Raw genomic sequence first — 12,951 nt, 5'->3', positions numbered from 1 at the left:
TTAATCTACTTTTCTACATAACTTCCGTCAATATTGAAGCACTTGTTATAACGTTGTACCAGTTCTTGAATACCCTCCTCATAGAAGTCTGCTGCCTGACTTGTTAACCACTGCATCACCACTGTTTTCACTTCGCCATCGTCTTGAAGCCAAATTGTTACGGGCGATGAAACATGGGTGGCCTACGTCACACCAGAATCAAAGCAACAGTCCATAGAATGGCGGCATTCAGATTCACCCAGAAAAGTGAAGTTTAAGCAAACAATTTCTGCCCGGAAAATCATGTATACAGTTTCTTGGGACAGAAAAGGAGTATTGCTTGTGGAGTTTCTGCCTCGTAAGGAGACAATCAATGCAGCATCTTACTGTACGACATTGCACAATCTGCGCCGTTCAGTTCAGAACAAAAGACGTGGCAAGTTGAGCAAGGGCACCGTTTTGCTGCAAGACAATGCCCGTCCGCAAGTGGCGAATCAGACCAAAGATCTGGTCACATCTTTTCGATGGGAAACTCTAGATCATCCTCTGTACAGCCCCGATCTTGCGCCCAGTGACTACCATCTGTTCCTGCACTTGAAGAAACACTTGGGCGGTCAGCGTGTTCAAGACGATGACGAAGTCAAAACAGTGGTGATGCAGTGGTTAACAAGTCAGGCGGCAGACTTCTTTGAGGAGGGTATTCAAAAACTGGTACAACGTTATGACCAGTGCCTCAATATTGAACGGAAATTATGTAGAAAAGTAGATTAAGGTACAGGCTTTCGTGTAAAAATAAAATTATTGAGATATCTTAGCACGTCTTTTTATAATTTCAAAACGGTACTTAACTTAAAAAAACACGCCTCGTATTACTTCGTTGCTACTGACTCCGTTCGCAACTTATTTCGCAGTAATCCACATATGCCGCTGAATGTACCCACACAAATACATCATTGTACGACACATATTTGAAGAGACATGACACCATAAGCACTGCTATGAGTGAAAAAATGCCACATAATAAATGAATTTTTAATAAATTTATTCTAAGACACTTCTAGAACTAAGTAAAGGGAATCCCTGACACTTGGTAGCACTTCCGACAGCTTCCATCTGCGGAGCGCAAACGGATGAAGGCGAAAACAGTAGCCAACTGCTGAGCTGTGGGGTTGCCTCAGAGACGTTTACAAAATTGTGTTGTAGACACGCGAAGCAGCTGTACTTACACATTTGCATGTTGTGCATACTTCTTTATACCACTATTTCTTAATGTCAAAGGTACGTTCACGAATAGATGGAAATGAAATATTTTCGACATTACATTACAAATACAGTTAATCTTTGTTTGTTTCTGTTACCAAAAAAAAATGGGCAAAATGAATACCTGGGCAATGCCGGGTTTGTCAGCTGGACTCTTTACATAAAATCCAATGTCCTGACAGACTGATTGTCTGATCATCGCCCAGCCCAAATCGCTAAGGATAGAAACTTGAAATTTGAAGAAGTTCTGGATATTATACTGTAGGCGTCGTTTAAGAAGGGATTTTTCGAAATTCTAGCCATAAGTGAGTGAAATATGGGACGAAGGGTTTTCTGAAAAAGCCGCTATTACGGCAGTTTTGAAGCTAGACCTACGAAAATAGGTATTTGGTTTCTCGATCAGAAATAAAGAAATACGCGTTTCAGCATTTTGGGTAATTTAACGCTATGGGGCTGAATTAGTGGGTAAAAGCTTTTTTCAAAATATATTATTATTAAAGAACTACTAAAATACAAGGTGTACAACTTTGCTTCCGCCGTTTGCCGATAGGTAGCGACAACGGTAAGTAGCGGTCGAAAGCAACTGATCGCAGACGTCAGGCAGTTAGCTTTGACCTCGGTCAACATGACCTCATTCAAACAGTAGTCGATTTGTGTCTGCATCATAAAGTTGTTCGTGATTGAAAATGTCAGTTTACCAGCCTAATTCTCGTTATTTGCGGGAGGTGTTACTATTTTGTTTATATATGAAGAAAATAGCGGCTGAGTCTCATCGATTGCTCTCAAGTACGTATGGTGAGGACGCTATTAGTGAAAGAACGTGTCGTGACTGGTTTCAACGCTTCAAGAACGGTGATTTTAACATCGTAGACCGGTATAGTGGTGGAAGTGAGAATGTTTTCGAAGATGCAGAATTGGAGACATTGCAGAGTGAAGACTCGCGTCAGACTCAAGAAGATTTGGCACTATTAGTGGGACTGACACAGCAAGCCATTTCAAAACGTCTCAAGGCAATGGACATGATTCAGAAAAAAGGAACTTGGGTCCCCAAGAGAGCTGCGTTTGTGTGTTTGTGAACACTTGCTTCAGAGGCAAAAACGGAAGGGATTTCTGCATCGCACTGTGACCAGGGACGAAAAATGGGTTCATTATGGTAACCCTACACGCAAAAAATCATGGGGATATCCCGGCCATGCTTCCACGTCGACGGCCAAACCGAATATTCACGGCTCCAAGATCATGCTCTGCATTTGGTGGGACCAGCTCGGCTTCGTGTACTATGAGTGTTAAAACCAAGTGAAACAATCACAGGTGCTCGTTATCGAACGCGATTAATGCGTTTGAGCAGAGCATTAAAAGACAAACGGCTGCAATACAGTGGTTTAAAGCTAAATCTTTGAAAATTTAAATTTTGTTTCTCAGTTAGAAATGAAAAAATAAGAGTTGCACTGTTTTTGAAAATTCAACCACACACACACAAGATAGGTCCAGACGTGATGCAAAATGCACTGGTGTGCAAAACTAAAGGATGTAAGCAATTTTCCCATGATATGTCACTGTAAGGTAACATAGCTCGACGAAACTTGAACAATACATAGAAAGAACTGCTACAGTATAGTACAGAAGGTAACTGAAAGAAATAAGCAATGAGACGAACAGAAACGACACTTTTATTCATAAACAGTAATAACACTGAAGTCAACGCGATTTCTGGTAATTCCCTTGACATTACAAAAGTTGGGACATGATTCATAATAGGGCGTGTGATCACTACGGACAACAGAGCAAGGTCCGCAGCGTTCTCCCATGCTGGCCACGAGATTGAGAAGGACTTCTTATGGTGAATGGTCGTTCATGCATGTGGGCGTGCTGCAATACATCCCCCCAACACATCCCACACGTATTCGATGAGATTTAACGCCTGGAATGGCAGGACAGACAATTCGCCGAATGTCCTATCGTTCCGACAGCTCCTGCACCTGCAATGCTCGATGCGGTCGCGCTTTGTCATCCATAAAAACGAAGTTTTGTGCCCAATGCACTGTTGAAAAGGCGCACACCGAGAAGGAGTACAGTGTCACAATAACGCTGGCTGGTGAGTTTTCCGCATTCAAAGATTGCAGGTCAGTACGCTGACGCAACATTACATCTCCCCACAACACCTGTTCTACCAACATGATAGTGTTCTACAATGTTCTTGGGTGCATTATATACTCTCATATGGCTAGAGATGCTCTTCCCTATGCTCGTCTTTTCGGGGGTGAATTCCGCCCTGGCTTTTTTTTTTTTTTATGACAATGCGCGACCGCACCAACAGCGCAGAGGAGGAGCTCTTCGAATGAGAGGATATCCGACGAATAGACTGGTCTACCCGTTCCAGCATCGTAAATCAGATATAGAGCGCGTGGGATGCGTCGGGGAGACTTTTAGCTGTATGCCCACATGCACCAACGACCATCTAACGGTTGTCAACCGCAGTGGTGGCGGTATGGGAAACCGTAGCTCAGTAGTAACTTTTCACCAACCTTGCAGCCAGCATTGGAGCACGTTGCAGAGCGTGCACTGCTGTCCTTGGTGATCGCACACTCTATTAAGAGCCGCGCCCCGCATTTGTAACGTGCAGCGGGCAATCGTGACTCGCGGTGATTTAGGTATTATTATGTTCGCCCCGATAGCTGAGTGGTTCAATGTGGCACCTATTTCTCCTTTATTGTACCACGTCGCCAGTTGTTTCATAGAACTCAGCTACTCTTCCAGTCACCCGTCCTCCCCATACAAAAGATTATTATCGTTTGTTTATGCTGTCCAACCCTTGCGACCCCATGGTGCTACAGCACCCCGACATTAACCTGCGAACGGTTTGGGGCTGTGTGCATGCACCCTTTTTTCCGTCGTCTGTGTCTGCACTCTGGTATGTTTTAGTCTATGGAAAATACCCGACTAATAGTCGACTTTATCGCATAGGACTGACCACCTCCCCACTCTGCCCGACGACCACCGTCTTACGTGCCCCTCAAACGAAACGTATGGCTCCTCATCCAACGAACCGTGGGCTTTTACGTCCGTGCCCCGCCAACGACGGTAACCCCAGATTTCTTATTGTTGCCCCAGACATTTCACTACTCTCTTGCTAAGGACCATACACTCGTCTGGTTTCGAGGACAGGCTTTAGCATACCTCTTTCAGAGTGGTCCGCATACAGTCCTTGACTTCTGGTACAAAGTTGTGACCGCGCATAGCACCCTCACCCGAAAACCATCTTACCAACAAACTTTTGCCGGTTATCCCCGCAGCGCCTTCCTTGACCACCCTCAAAGTTGGGTTGTGCAATACCTACCCGTCACATGATGCAACACCCTTATCCACGTTCTCATGCATTGACAAAAAAAAAGACATAATATGTTACATTTTGTAGTATTTCATGTTTTTATAATATTTTTGTTTTACTAACAATAATTTGTGTGTGTTTAAATGGTATCTTGAAGAACTGTTGCATTATGTATATATATATGTACTGTTAGTTTGTTCAATAAAGGTTATTGAAAAAAAAGTGGTCAGCGTGACGGATTGCCATCCTGTGGGCCCGGATTGGATTCCTGGCTGGGTCAGGGATTTTCTCCGCTCAGGGACTGGGTGTTGTGTTGTCTTCATCATCATTTCATCCGCATCCGGCGCGCAGGTCGCCCAGTGTGGCGTCGAATATAATAAGACCTGCACCAAGGCGGCCGGACCTGCCCTGCAAGGGGTCTCCCGGGCAATGACGCCAAACACTCATTTCCATTTCCAAGTGTTATTATTGTCTTTGAATAAAAATGTCGTTTCTGTTTCACTTATTGCGTATTTCTTTCAGTTACCTTCTGTACTATATCGTACTGTGCTGTAGCAGTTCTTTCTATGTATGGACCAAGTTTCATCGAGCTATGTTGGTTGGCAGTGACATGTCAAGCGAAAGTTACTTTCGTCCTTAAGTTACGCACACCAGTCTAGAGTGAGTATCATGTTCAAGCAAGAAAATAGAAGATGTAAGTGATGTTTGTCATAAAGGCAATCATGTACGCGAATATTATATCTCATGTAAACATCTCTTGTTATCAACACACACTAATCGTACAGGGATAAATCAAGTATCGTTAGTAAGGTTTTTTAACAGACTTCTCACCTATTTTGGGCTAAAACTTACCATTGATGGAAAATTTTTACGTAAAAACGACTTTTAACTGTCGTAAGAAAAAGGGCATCATGGACGCCCACCTTCGTAGCTTCATGAAGCTTCGTTACTAACCATGAATAAGAGACTCCCTTTTCGTATCATCTTATTACGATCACCATTTTATTTGTTTTAAAGTACTTATTTATTGGATAATTTGTACACAGCACTGTCATAGATAATAACCGCGACCACAGCGGTAGTCCATTACCTCTGCCCGTCGCTAAAGTTGACTTTCCTAAATGAATAATCCTTCCGAAGCGACAAACATATTTATTATTGTCGCGCTGAATTGTGATTTACCTTTTGCTACCACGGACTAACGTGCTTGCTGTAAGTGAAAATATTTATCGAGCTAAAGTTACAGGTTATGTGCTGTACTCACAGTTCCTGATCTCTGCCCGTCGACAAGCCACGACAAACATTCCGAATACAAAACACATTTTTGGACACATAGAAACATACACTGAGGTGACACAAGCCATTAAATAGCGATATGCTCAATGCAGATGGCGGTAGTAACGCGTACACAACGTATAAAATGACAGTGCAATGGCGGAGGTGTCATTTGTACTGATGTGATTCCTGTAAAAAGGTTTCCATCGAGATTATGGACGCACGACGGGAATAAACAGACTATGAACGCCGATTGGTAGCTGGAGGTAGACCCATGGGAAATTCCATTCCGAAAATGGGTGGAATTCAATATTCAGCGACCGACAGTATCAAATAATACCAAATTTCAAGCATTACCTCTCACCAAGTACAACGCAGAGACCGACGGCCTTCGCTTAACGAACGAGAACAGCGGCATTCGTGTATAGAAGTAAGTGCTAACAGACAAAGAACAGTGTGCGACATCCGGATGATGAACGTGTACGTTAGGACAGAGCGGCGAAATTTGGCGTTAGTGAGTACGGCAGCAGACGACGGACGCGAGTGTCTCTTCTACTAAAAGCACGACATCGCCTGCAGCGAGTCTCCTGGGCTCGTGACCATATCAGTTGGACCCTAGACGACTGGAAAACCGCGGGCTGGTCAGATGAGTTACGTGACATTTTTCACCTCTGTATACACACAAGGCTGTGTCAGAAGTTCACGTCCTTCGGTTCAAATGTTCAAATGTGTGTGAAATATTATGGGACTTAACTGCTAAGGTCATTAGTCCCTAAGCTTACACACTATTTAACCTAAACTATCCTAAGGACAAACACACACGCATGCCCGAGGGAGGACTCGAACCTCCGCCGGGATCAGCCGCACAGTCCAGGACTGCAGCGCCGCATACCGTTCGGCTAATCCCGCGCGGCTCCTTCGGTTCATTTTTAAAGAAGTTTTCTCTTCATTCCCACAACTAACACTATCCCAAAGACTACGCTTATTCTTAATACGTCTTTATTTGTAACGAACCGTTTCTTTGGTGTCACCTGCGATGCATTCCTGATTGCTTAAAATATCTCGCAAACGGTTTACAGTAAAATATTTATAAAGTGTTTCCATTTTCATAACGATCCGTGATGTCATGCCTGTAACTGTGTGTTTTCCTCCTATCTATGACGTCGGAACATGAACCACTTTTCTCCTCCCGGCGAGCCTGTGACCTAACGTATGACGACGCCGACAACGTATGCAGCCGCGTGCTACATACAGAGCGGTAGTTGCCGAGCCTAGTGCTGGAAGTGCGCCAGCTACGCCGCTCCGTTGTCGGAATAGAACCGGGGGATCGTTTCCGCTCAATCAGCATGCTTGATTTGGTTTTCCCGACGCTATGCGCGAGGGTATAAAAGAGGAGGCGGCGGCTATTTTTCGCTCAATTTAGCACGGCAGGCGCCGCCGTAGAATAGCAGTCGCACTTGCAGCGCCGGGCGCGAGCGCTCAACCGCGAAACCGAGGCGTGCTTCGGCGCTGTGTGGGTGCCGCCAGATAACGGCGGCCCGGGGCTGCCAGCTCCCCGCGAGAATTCTCGGCCCCCGGCGCTGCTGTGACACTCCAGGTTAAAGTCTTCCGAAACAGTCTTACGAGCCAGGCCCGGCAAAGACTCAGCTGGGAAATCCTCCTTCCATTGAGTATTGTGACGGCTGAACACAAGTCACTGAGGAGGGACGCTCTGAACTTAGGCTGTGGTGCTACTACCGCAGCGGGCGGAAACACAATTAGATGAGGGTTTTAAAATATAAAATGATTGTGACCTAAGGCTATTCAAGAATCCAATCACTACATCTTAACTTTCACTCAAAACAATACTGTATTTAATTCTCTGTTCTATGAACCGTAAGACATCTACATGTACATCTACATGGATACTCTGCAAATCACATTTAAGTGCCTGGCAGAGGGTTCATCGAACTATCTTCACAATGCTCTATTATTCCAATCTTGTATAGCGCGCGGAAAGAATGAACACCTGTATCTTTCCGTACGAGCTCTGATTTCCCTTATTTTATCGTAGTGATCGTTCCGCCCTATATAGGTCGGTGTCAACAAAATATTTTCGCATTCGGAGGAGAAAGTTAGTGATCGGAATTTTGTGAGAAGATTCCGTCGCAACGAAAAACGCCTTTCTTGTAATGAGTCCAGCCCAAATCCTGTATCATTTCTGTGACACTCTCTCCTATATTTCACGATAATACAAAACGTGCTGCCCTTCTTTGAACTTTTTCGATGTACTCCGTTAGTCCTATATGGTAAAGATCCCACACCACGCAGCAATATTCTAAAAGAGGACGAACAAGCGTAGTGTAGGCAGTCTCCTTAGTACATCTGTTATATTTTCTAAGTTTCCTGCCAATAAAACGCAGTCTTTGGTTAGCCTTCCCCACAACATTTTCTATGTATTCTTTCCAATTTAAGTTGTTCGTAATTGTAATACCTAGGTACTTAGTTGAATTTACGGCTTTTAGATTAGATTGATTTATCGTGTAACCGTAGTTAAACGAGTTCCTTTTCGCACTCATGTGGATGACCTCACACTTTTCGTTATTTAGGGTCAATTGCCACTTTTCGCACCATTCAGATATTTTTCTAAACAGTTTTGCAGTTTGTTTTGATCTTCTGATGACTTTATTAGTCGATAACCGACAGCGTCATCTGCAAACAACCGAAGACGGCTGCTCAGATTGTCTTCCAAATCGTTTATATAGATAAGGAACAGCAAAGGGCCTATAACACTACCTTGGGGAACGCCTGAAATTACTTCTGTTTTACTCGATAACTTTCCGTCAATTACTACGAACTGTCACCTCTCTGACAGGAAATCGCAAATCCAGTCACATAACTGAGACGATATTCCATAAGCACGCAATTTTAGTACGAGCCGCTTGTGTGGTACAGTGGAACAAATAACTTTTATCGTCAGTGTTTCACTAGACACTAATATTTAACGTACCATCATTATCAGCCATTTCACATCCACTCCTGGATAAAGTCCTCCTATAGACTTTCCCACTGATTACGCTCTTCATCTGTATTCGAGGCGCACGGGGTAGCCGCCCGATCTTGGGCCGCCTTGCCACTGTTCGCGCGGCTCCCCCCATCGAGTCCTCCATCGGGCATGGGTGTACGTATTTGCGTAAGTTGGCTTACGTTAGATTACGTAGTGTAAAGCCTAGAGACCGATGTCCTCAGCAGTTTGGTACCATAGGAACTTACCACAAATTTGCAAAAATATCGTACGCGTGGAAGCCGTCTGCTCTAGACACCTTTCGTACTCTGAATTCATAAGAGTATCAATATTTACTTGCATGTCTCAAAGAACGTATAGTCACTATTCCGCCTCCTACAGTAACTTTATCTGCTGCTAATAAGCGCGAAGGCATATCTTAAGAAAATCACTTGAACTTTAAGATTAGCCAGCTAACAGTACTGCTTGGCGCGGAGAATAGGTTAGTGAACCCCCACATGACTTGTGGACGCACGAGACACTCCACCTCCTGCTCTGATTTCCTGCTTGCATGTGCCGAACTACGCGGATGCGACAGAAGTCGTAGGATACTTCCTAATATCGCGTCGGACCTCCTTTTTTGTGGCGCAGCCGAGCAGCTCGATCTGGCTTGGACTCAACTAGTCGTTCTCCTGTAGAAATATTCAGCCATACGCTGCTGGTTCTGGATTATTCGCACTAACGGACATCGCGATTACGACTCATAAATGTTCTAGGGAATTAATATCGGGCGATCTGCGTGACCACATCAGTTCACATGGACCAGAGGACCCAGCCCACACCATTATGTAGCCAGCACCAGCTTCCACAGTGCCTTGTTGTCAACTTGGGTCCATGGCTTCGCGTGTCTGAGCCACACTCAAACCCTACCATCAGCTCTTACCAATTGCAGTCGGTACTCGTCTGACCAGACCACTGTTTTGCAGTCGTCTAGGGTCCAACCAATGTGGTCACGAGCCCAGGAGAGTCGCTGCAGGCGATGTCGTGCTGTCAGCAAAGGCATTCGCGTCGATTTTCAGTTGCCGTATTTCGCCGCACTGTCCTAACGTATATGTTGGTCGCACGTTCCACATTGATTTCTGCGGTTGTTTCACACAGTGTTGCTCGTCTGTTAGCACTGACAACTCTACGCAGGTGCCAGTGCTAACGGTCGTTAAGTGAAGGCCGTTGACCACGGCGTTGGCCATGGTGAGAGATATTGCCTGAAATTTGGTATTTTGACACTGTGGATCTGGGAATATTGAATTCCCTAACGATTTACGAAATGAAATATTCCGTATGTCTGTTAATTCCCGTCTTGCGGTCATAATGACGTCGGAAACCTTTTCAATGGATCACCTGAGTGCACATGACAGCTGCGCGAATGTACTTCTATGTTGTACCTTGTGTACGCGATGCTACTGCCATCTGTGAATGTCCATATCGCTTTTCTCACCTCAGTGTGTTTCATGTAGGAATGTGTCTTGAGAAACTGAAAAGGCACATAGATACGACATCGTCCAGGTTTACGGAGAGATCGTTGCTTGCTTCAACGACCTTTCCATGATTCCACGTTACATGGTTTTTCAGATTTATTCACGCGAGATACTTTGCAACCGTTTTTCACGTGATCAATGCTAGTTTCTTCCTTCGGTTTCTGAACTCGGTACGACCACTTTCAACTCATTCGGCCGACTGTCCAAGTTGTCTATCCATTTGCTTTTCCACTTGTTAAATAATATTACAGACGTCGGTATTAATATAGAATTACTTGCCTCCGTTTTTTTTAAATGTGTGGACATGTAAAGTCGATTGGTCCGTTGAAAGGCACTTGTACGGTATTACGCTGTATATTCCGTTTCCATGCAATGTATACATGCTTATTTAGTATTCATACAATTTACAACTCTTACGAAGTCGTTTTCCACTGCTCTGACCTTTGTTTAAATCCTCACATGCCTGCTCACAAGAGAATTACATTCAGTTTCCTTACATTTCGAGATATGAGAATATGAAGTACTTTATTTCAAAATGAAATTTTCAGCTAACAATATAAGTGTATGTCGCAGTAGAACTTCAAGGGACTTGTTTGGAACGTTGAAGACGTCGGCATTTAGTTAGCATACGAGCTGATTTCAATTTATTAGATGTTGTAGGATGCCACATGCCAGTCCATTTGAGTTGGACGATTTATTACCACAAGAAGTGATACATTAACACAGATAGGGAGAAACCATATGAGATTTGTAGGGAAGGCTATATTTTCAAGCCGTCCGCTGTGGCCGAGCGGTTCTAGGGGCCTCGTTCCGGAACCGCACTGCTGCTACGGTCGCAGGTTCGAATCCTGCCTCGGGCATGGATGTGTGTGATATCCTTAGGTTAGCTAGGTTTAAGTAGTTCTAAGTCTAGGGGACTGATGTCCTCAGATTTCAAGTCCCATAGTGCTTAGAGCCATTTCAACCTTTTTTTTTTATATTTCCAAATTATTTTGGTTTAGCTTATGTTAAATTCCTCTATAACTATTCCGTTGCGCTATGAGAAAGTTCCTGATCACTTCAGCATGTAAGGTAAAAGTCAGTCAGATCACTCATAGGTCATATTTCATTTAAGGAGGAGCATTTCAGGGCGTTAAAATCAGGGTCAAACTAATGTGCGAACTGACAGGTTGACGCATACATGTTACTTCTGTAAACCACAATGAAGAAATTAGTAGAGGGTACTTCCCGTTGTACTACGGACTAGAGTTTCTTTCCGTTCTACTCGCGTGTGGAGCTCGGCCAAACTGGTTGTCTAAATATGCTTATACGCTCTGGAATTTGCCTAATCTTAACTTCGCGATCCCTATGTGACTGATGCAATGGGGGCCGGTGGTGAGCCATAGAGCAGGGGCTGTATTTTATTCGTAGCGTCCTCACTTAATACCGGTTCTCGACATTTTTGTAAGTAGACTGACGCGGAATGGTTGACGTCTGTCCTCAAGCGACTACCAGAAATGGTTTGTCAGCGATTCCCACACGCTCTCTCGTAAGTCAAAGGAACCTGTGATCATTCGTGGTGACCATCTTTGTACGTATGCTGCAAAGAACTTGCTCTGCACTTCACACAAACGATTTATCATTATGTTGTGGTAACTAATTGCAAGTTGAGCTTTCAATGTGGCCATGAGGAATACTCGTAGGATTTATTTGAAATAGCGCTGACCTATAAAGAGTTGTATGAATATTTGGCGTCTTGTTCTGCGTACAGCTACGACTTCCTAGATATTTCTAAAGCAGTGAATGCTGCAGTAAGCGTGAGATATTTTACTTCATACGAACGAAATAGTCAAAAATCGAAAGTATATGGTGTAACTGGAGAATTGATTAGTATTATAAAAAAACTGATTATGTTAGTGAAGAGTGACTGGAATACAGCAACACTAAAATAGACTTGATTGAATTAAAGAGACAGAAAACACTAAAAGCACAGTTAAACACGAGAAATTAATTATTATCAATAGACACTGAAAGGATCAAAGTTGTCTACAGCAAATTCAAAATCAAATGCAATGGAAAACGCTGGCTCATTGATGAAAAAGCTGTAAAGCTCACAGTACCCCTTGCTGGAGACTTCAATAGCAGTGGCTGAGAAGTGAAATTAGTGGGAAATGTACCGCAATTAAAAAACTACGAGCATTAAAGGTATAGCAGTAACTAAGACAGAGAGGTATTTGGTTAATTATTAGGCACGAATGAAAGATAAAAGTAAACTTAGAAGACTTGAAGTCTATTACATAAAAACATAGGCAATGTGAATGAAATTCGTTTTGATGGAATAATGAAAATCATAGCTAAAGTAAAAATAGCTAACTGCGTTAGTATAACTGAAATACTGAAGTCGTCAAATAAGAAATCATAAGAATCAAGCCTAACATTAAGTGCTACCAGTATATTAGCTGAGTCTGTCCCCTTCAGAGAATCTAACAACTATTTATCACTTCTTTTAAAGAAACGATATTTTTCCAGTGTGAGATAAACTATGCTGAACATCTAAATAAAAGGATGCTTTCTCTAGAATTAAGGGTAGCAACTAATTAAATAAAAGCTGT

The sequence above is a fragment of the Schistocerca nitens genome, chromosome 1 (genome assembly GCF_023898315.1).
Source record: "Schistocerca nitens isolate TAMUIC-IGC-003100 chromosome 1, iqSchNite1.1, whole genome shotgun sequence".
NCBI classification, from domain to species: Eukaryota; Metazoa; Arthropoda; class Insecta; order Orthoptera; family Acrididae; genus Schistocerca; species Schistocerca nitens.
The sequence above is the reverse complement of the archived record's forward strand: the minus strand, read 5'-3'. Positions refer to the sequence as shown.